This window comes from Meleagris gallopavo, chromosome 5 (genome assembly GCF_000146605.3).
Source record: "Meleagris gallopavo isolate NT-WF06-2002-E0010 breed Aviagen turkey brand Nicholas breeding stock chromosome 5, Turkey_5.1, whole genome shotgun sequence".
Classification (NCBI taxonomy): domain Eukaryota; kingdom Metazoa; phylum Chordata; class Aves; order Galliformes; family Phasianidae; genus Meleagris; species Meleagris gallopavo.
This window is the reverse complement of record NC_015015.2, coordinates 7,926,153-7,934,422: the sequence shown is the minus strand read 5'-3', so window position 1 is coordinate 7,934,422 and position 8,270 is coordinate 7,926,153. Positions and strand designations below refer to the sequence as shown.

Here is an 8,270-nt window from a genome sequence, read left to right as displayed (position 1 = left end):
GGTGACGTCATGCTGCTGGGCCCGGAGGGGCGGGGGGAGCGGGTTGGGGTGCGAGGCGGGCGGCGGTGCCCTAAGGGATGGAGCTGTGAGGGGTGGGTAATGTGAGTCACAGCGCCGGGGGACGGCGGCTGAGCGGCTGTTGGGAAAGCTCTCTGCAGGCACCAGGGCCGTATTGTTTTCTGCTGCCACAGACATAACTGCTAACAGTTGCGTTTGCACAGCTGAGTGCAAGAAATCTGCCCCACAAACATTTCCTGAGGAACAGGGGACAAAGAACGAGAATGATTCAGGCCGAGGGACGCGCCACGCGTACCGTGCTATGCGATGAGAGCATGTCTTAACGCGGAGGGACCTGGGATCGCCTCACCGCGCTAAAATTAGCAGGAGCGGCTCCCCTTCCTCTCCTCACGTCACCCGGTTCTCCGGCGGTGCCTTTCACATCACGCGTCTCCCCTGTGTTCTCTTCACTTTCCCCTCAGCACGGCTTATAAGAGGAGAAAACATTTGCCAGTCTTTTAGGATTATTATCTTTAAGATGACATCCATAATGCTGAATTAATCGAGTTAACAGCCTGACACGCGCGTGAAACTGCACGGTTGAGGCCACACTGCAAAGACACAGCGAGTTCTTAATGCTATGTGGGCATCAGAGACAACAGTAAGACGGCTCTGTCAGCCTCCGCAGCGATTTGCAGCACAATTAAGTGGGCTCTTAAGCCATCTTTCCCAGAGAACTGCAGAGAGCTTTTCCATCCTTCTGGGAAACAGGAAAAGCCGTGAGAAGAACTGGTATTATTAGGATTCGCTTGATTAAAACTGTATAGGCCACAGAATGGGTTATCAATGAATGAAAGTATTGCTAAGGTTTGACTGACAGCTCTGACAGTTCAATTTTAAACCACTAGTGAGCCTAGGGGAGAGATTTCAATAAAGATAGAAAGATAATTAGATGCAGTAATAGGAAGTCTCAACTCCACAACGATCACATACATTCAGACTACACTGAGCATGCCTTGTGGTTTGAAGAAGACAGCAACGAGAACGGAACTAGCTAAATCTGCTTGCTCCTCTTCTGCTACATTTGCTAGGCATTTTATGCACATTTTACTTCTTGGTCTGCTTTTGACCTGACAAAGGACTCAGTGTTCAGAATGTGATAAGCTTCATTTCTGTAGTTTAACTCTTAGTGTTCGTGTGTCTGCTTTTGCTTTGCAGGAATTTCAAACTGTGAATTTCATAGTGGAAAGGCAGAGGCTGTGTTACCAGAGCTGCTCTCATCGTGGGAGGATGCTCGACTCCTTGTTGCAGTGGTGAACCTATCCCGGGCTGGGATCCGTAAGGATATACCATTTATTTTCACCTTGAAGAGACAGTTTTGAGCAAGCTGGGCACTGATGTGCTGGAACATGTCCAAAGCTGTTAAAGTCTAGTGAAGAAGGCTTACAAGGAGCAGCTGAAGGAACTGAGGTTATTTAGCCTAGAGAAAAAGAGGCTCAGTGGAGTCCTTATCACTCTCTACAACTACATCAAAGGAGGCTGTAAGTAAGGTGGTGGGTCAGCCTCTTCTCCCAAACTACAGGACAAGAAGAAAATGACCTTGAGTTCATGCCAGGAGAGGTTTGGATTGAACATCAGGAAAAAAAAATAATAATAATCAGGAAACGGTTGTGAAGCATTGGAACAGGCCGCCCAGGGAAGAAGTTGAGACACTGTCCCTGGAGATATTTAGAATATGTGTAGATGTAGTACTCAGAAGCATGGTTTAGTAGTAGGCAGTGCTAGAAAACTGAGGAAGTGCCACAAGTATTTTTGTGTTTGTTTTGTCAAATAGAGTGAAATAGGGAAATAAAATATGTTCCTGCCCACACCACGTGCTCCAGCTACATATTTAGGAGATTTAGCTAGTAAAGGTAGATAGGCCAGAAAGTAGGCAAATTGCTGGAAATGCAGTTGAATAGTATTTAACTGAGCCCACACCTTGCTATACAACATGGTAAAGGACAGAAAATTATTTTTAAAAAGGAGAGTCTCAAACTAAGAAATTCAGATTTGCTTTGAATAGATACAAGAAAGGAACAGGGAAGCAGCTGCAAGAATTTGAATCAATAAAAGGTTAATTGATCAAAAGTCACTGTAATTTTTGCTATGAAAGGCTCATTTATAATTTGCCAGATAAGCTCTCTGTTTTCTTAATCTTTCTTAATTCTAGGCATTTCCTGGATGCATTCAAACAGCTAGAGCTGTCTTCTCATTTTGTCAGTGACAACCTCTTTCCTACTGCATCTTCCTGATTATTTCATTTCTGACATTTTGTTTGCCTAGAGAACACAGTGTCTGTAACACTTAATTCAAAGGCTAGTAGCTTTCATTCCTCAAAGGCTAGCAGCTTTCATTTCTCAGTCTTCTTGACCCATGTTCCCAACACAAGGAACACCTAAAACACAAACATTTTTCCTGAACTCTGCAAACTGACTGATGTCCTCAAGTGAGGCAACACTCTCAATTACACTGAAAATTTTTGAAAGTGTTCTGCATGACACTAAATTAAGTGTCTTAAATCTGTGGAAATTTTATTTACCAGAGAATCACAATAACATATTAGCAAGTAGGAAGTGATTTAAAAGATTCACTGCCTTTGGCAAGACTATTGCTGTTGGCTCAGTTGCTGCTTTCAAACAAAGGCAAAGGCTGAGATTTTCAAGCTCAAGCCTTAAGTCGTAAGGACAAAAAAAGCAAGTTATTTTAAGGAGAAAGAATGTGAACATAACTTGGTTACTCTTCTAGTTAACTTGGACTTACTTTGCCAACAATCATGATTATTGGAGGAGTTTGTTTAATAAGCAGTTAAAAAGGGAAATTACTGTTTCACTAAACTCTTCTCAGAGAAATGTTAAGTCTAAAATAGAGCACCAGCTCTCTTTCTCCCAAGATGAGGTAAGCTCAAAAAGATAAAGGTACTCATCTTTTGCATCAGCAGTACTTCACACGACAGAATAACATTAATTTCTCATAGCAAGTTATAAAGTTAGAATACCTGTTCAAACTCCTCAGTAAAATCAAATCATAACCTATGCATTAATAAGGGAAGTACATCAGATCAGATTTGCTAGATATTTTAGACGTCTTTTCAGTTTAATCAACAGTTCTGTTTATAAAACTGACTTCACGTGGTGTCTTCTAACAGTTGTACCTGTTCAAGTCATGTTTGTTAAACTCAGTAGGCAAGAAAAACAAACACTTACTCCAATGTTATTACCCAGGAAACAGCTCAGGTAGAAGGAGGCCCACTGTCTCTTCACAGCGCACTGGTCAATGCAGCGCTTGAGTGCTCCCCAAGGGATGAATTATTGCTTCCTGTAATAACTGTAGCTTTCTGTACCCGCAGTACCTGCTGGGTATTTCTGTCTTTGGGCAGCTGCTACCTCAAGATCAATCTTCTGTACGATTGAAAAAAGAAAAAACAAAAACCTCCATAAAACAGACATAACATTAAGGGAAGGTGAATGAAGCTATAACAACTTCAGCATGTTAATCTCCCACCAGGATTTAACAGCAGAAAAACTAAATTACGTAAATGCTTCTATTTGAGGAGATGAAATGAGCTAAACTGCCTTATACTGCAAAGTATAAAAACCTTCAAAGATTATTGTTGTACATAAAGAAATAACGTCCAGTCAGAAGGAAGTGAAGTTTATCCAGGTGTTCTGAAATAAAGATACAAATGGAATGAATCCCATCCACAGACATGATCATCAGTTCAGTTTAATTTTTAAAGTCATTAGAAAAATACCACTTCAAAAGAATTCACCCCTTTTAAATAGATTAATTAAAAATTTAGATTAGTGGAAAGTTCAGCATATTTCATCATACTCAAAAAATACAATATTTGAAATTTAATATAATAGCTTTATTATCAAAAGGCAAGAAGCATTTAGTAAGGATGTCATGCAGGTATAATTTACATAAAATTCCAGAAGATAAACATGTCAAAGACAGGTCACCTCTAATTTTTCATAGTTTAACTCAACTATCCCTTCCTGATTTGCCAGTTTACTTCTGGTAGATGCTATGGCTATCTTTCGGACTACTGGCTGGATTCCACAAAGACTGGGATGGTACCTTATTCCACAACACAGCACTTCTCTGCCTTTTCACAACTACTTCAGTAGTCCTCATAGGATAGGGAACTGCCTGAGCATTGGAAGCTGAAGATAAACATGGAAGGCGTAGGTTAAAAAAAAAAAAAAGCGCTAAGGTTTTGCAAAAGGAAATAACCTTATTTTCATCCTTTTTAAGGTTTTAAGGCTTTTAGCCACTGTGTTGGGATCTTTGCCTACAGCTGAAAAAGGTTTTTCAGTACTGTAGCCTGATCCCATCTACACAGTGAAACATAACTCAATAAAAGTGCCAAGTGATAGCATGATTCATACAAAATGAAGTTAATTCCTTCTTTAGTGTCAAGGTTCCACCAAAACATTAATTTTACATAGTGTTGAAGGAATTCTACAACAGCATCTGTTAATGACAAAAATTGAGGCAATTTCAAAAAAGCCACTGGGCAACATGTAATTTATTCTGAGTTAAGCTGCATGAAAAATTAACTCTGCAGATGAATGGGCTGTAAATCTACAGCTATTTCACACTCAGTAGTCCAGTGGGCACTTGGCTCACAACAGCTACTATTTATTATGGAACAAATCCTCTAGGTAGATGAGCTCTGAGATTAGAATCACAGCAATTAAAAAAAAATCATTAAGCTTTAAATGACAACGAAGTATACTTTTAGAGTAAATTCTAAATAAGAAAACAACTCCTGAAGCTAAGTGCTTACAATAAATTTGTAAACAGAAGTTACCTATATAAAACCCAGATTTAAATAAAAGACAGAAATAATTCATCAGTATTTACTATATATTTACACATAATACTGCAATAAAACTGAGTCAATCAACATTATGTTAAAAAAGAAAAAGATTCTTTAAAGAGGTACAGTACCTTTCACATTATCCCATTTATGGAACTATTCTCTTACAAGTCAAATGATCTATTGTATGATGAGTTAACATGAGGACATAGACAAGTCAATCCTTGAACTAAAGCATATGCTAACATGCCAACTCGTGTTTCAGCAAGGTACTTCAGGGGCAGAAACTTAAAGCATATAAGCAGCACTGGTTACAGTAGGATAAACTTAAACACGCACCCAAGTTCCTTGCTGACCAGGGCCTCATTTTACAGGATTCCACTGACAATACAACAGACTACAACAGTTATAACCATACGAGGCGAGGTACCACATACCTTATTTAGTGAATAGTTATATGCATATTTTTAAAGATAAACTGTAGTTGGTTGTCCATTGGCAGTTACCGACTGCCAGAAAGTGGAATCATCCTTCTGATCTCACGTATGTTCACCAAATTCTGTTACTTGATGCTTTGAGAGTATTTGGAACCAGCTATTTTATAAGAACTGCACCAAGTTATGTAGCTGATGCTCCTAGCCAATTGAGCTACAATGAAAAATTGTATATTCTTTGTATAATGCTTGAGAAACGTAATACACTAAACTTATACATCCTTAATTCACTTGAAATTAAAGTTTTATATAAATATGATCACTTTCTTGAATTTACAGGATAAATGTATGCAAGTGAAACATTGGCAAGATGAACATTAAGAAAGTTACATTAGAACATCAGCTGGGCACAGTAAGAGTTCTAGCTTGCTCTCTTACATTCCCTCCCAAAGAAAAAAATTAGAATATGAGACAGAATGATCTGACTCTCTGCCTTTGTTAATCCAGTTAGTAAAGCAGATGTAGGTTCAAGTATTTAAATCCATACAGCACTAATAGAAGTAAACAATCAGGATGAATGTATTATCGTAGTTACATTACACAACTATTCAGAAAAAATAACTTTGAGTGAGCACCGTTATTGTATTATGCTATTATTTTGGAATTCCAGAAAGAAAAAAATGTTGATGAGAAGTGTGCTCAGATCAGATCACATTCAAGGCTACAGAAATGTTGACAATGTTACAAAATCTGAGCAAATAATTAAGGGATTTCTTTTTTCTTGCAAGTTTTAGAAAGCAATCTGTAGCTCATGTCTACAGTACAACATTTGCTCTGCATGTTATCAGAGCAAAACATGTTTTCAGTTCCCTCATCCTGAGGGCCACACATAATCCTCACTCCCCAAAGCAGAACACTGATGGTTTGGTTTAAAACTGTCCGCAGTACATTTCTGAACACAGTTCTCCCAGGCCACGTGTTCATCAAATGTGTCTTCAAATTCCTACCATCACAAGCTTCCCTTTAAAACGCTTACGAGCCAATAGAAAAGCAAATATACAAATATCAGAAGTGCCAATCCTGAGATGAAACATGGGAAATTTGGGTCCAGTTTGATCATTACTCAAACTTCTGTTTCAGTTTCTTCTGGAAGAGAGCTGGTAGGATGGAGAGGATGGCTAGAATCATGAGAACAAAAAGAGAGTTCCAGGAAACAGCTTCCCCTGCTGTTGTAAGTTGGTATAGTGTTGTTCCTGCCTTAATGGCTACAAAAGATGGGGGTGCCACACCTGGAAGGAGAAAGTAGAAGGTAGGATAAATAAGAAAGAAAAAGCAGCTTTGTGGAGAAAAAAAAATTCATAAATTAGTCATCCAACCTTTAACATCAAAACCTCAGACTTCGCTTTTTTTTTTAAAGAGCAGTACCTACAAATATAAAATTCAAAGACAATTCCATATCAAAATCTGTTCTGCCGTTTTTAATACTACTTAATGCCAATTAAAGCACTGAAGACAATATATATAAATATATATCTATGCTAGACTGTGCAGATTCCAAGGTGTCTCTATCAATCAGTTTTAGTTACAGTCATAGAAGAAGTTTGTAAGTTGTTTTCTAACTCAATTAAAGACAAAACTACATGCTTAGCACTACGTTTGTTATGAATTCACTCTTAGGAAGACATACTATGATAAACAAAACACATACAAAGGAGAGGAACAATTCCTGAGATTAAAGTCACATATATCCTCACATGAGCACGCTGAAGTAGAACACCACAAATTACTACTAGAGAAGTTTTTACACAATGTACATTTCCTTAAGTAATCAGCCTGGGTTTGTAATACCTCATCTGTTACATTGGATTAAACTTGAAGACTAAAGTCTTCTGACGGTATAAGCTCCACCCATCAAAGAAATGTAACAATATCCTCGTGTAATCTTTCAGCTGTCCAGTAGGTGGTGATCTCCACTGGACAAAGCAGAAAGAAAAGCAAATAAAGTTCCTTCTGGTAACCCAAAGTGTAATTCACTAGTCAGAATTCTTACCTAGAAAAGTGCCAATGAAAAATACTTTTAATGGCACATTTATTACAGGAGATGTTATATTGATAAACCAATTAGGAAGAAACGGCGTTATTCTCAAAAATATTATGTAGTTAATGAGGTGTTCTCTGTGACGCTCAACCTAAGAACAAAAAGGAAAAAAATCAATTAAGTCTATGCATCAAAAATAAATCAATGATTTTACTATTAAGGACTTAAGATGTTTTGTGCAACTTTTGCAGAAATTCAGAAGTTGCAAACAGATCAGTTAAAAGATGACTCAAGAGTCAGTCATTGTTGAATCACTATTACAAAGTACCATAGTTTGTCTGGAAATACCAGTCCACGCTAAAGCATGGTGATGGTGTGGCTGAATCAGCTCACAAGTAATTCAGCACAGCAGCAGGCCTAATTCTAACATTAGCTCAGCAACCTTTCCCTAATTGCAGTCCAATCAACACTACCATCTTGTCATCCTGCTCCTCAAGACTCTGCAGAACTAGCAATGAAGTTTGTTCCTCATCACATTCTGTCCTAAACTGTAGTCAAACCTGAAAAACAGCTGTATTCCTCCTAGCCTGAAAGCTTACTCTGGCCATGGGTCTGAAGTTCATCAGAAAGCTGGTGCCAGAAGTCTTAAAGCCTGTTTGCCCTTTCTTTGTAAAGCCTAGGATTAACACCACCCAGGAGCAAGTATAATAGTCTATATTTTACTTGCAGTCCATTACATCATCCTCAAGTCTATCCCAGCTCCTTGTACCAGGGTTACATCAAAGCCTCTTCTGCTCCCAGACTGGCTGTAGCATACCATCCAGGAAGTAACAGCACGCTGTCAGAAAGGGATCAGAATCCATTCCTTGTAGGTGTATGAGCACAATATCCTCTTATCTTCCATCCTATTCTACATGTTTTGTTTTTTTTTTTT

The 8,270-nt window shown here is 38.5% G+C and overlaps 1 long non-coding RNA gene across 1 annotated transcript; it reads right to left on the bottom strand.

Annotated features, from left to right (window-relative positions):
- Nucleotides 1–3,885: 3,885 nt before the first annotated feature.
- On the bottom strand, nucleotides 3,886–7,509 carry LOC109367653. Its single transcript, XR_002114917.2, has 2 exons — nucleotides 7,349–7,509; nucleotides 3,886–6,587 (listed from the first exon to the last, which is right to left on the bottom strand). It is a non-coding gene; the product is annotated as an uncharacterized LOC109367653 (long non-coding RNA).
- Between the last annotated feature and the right edge of the window lie 761 nt (nucleotides 7,510–8,270).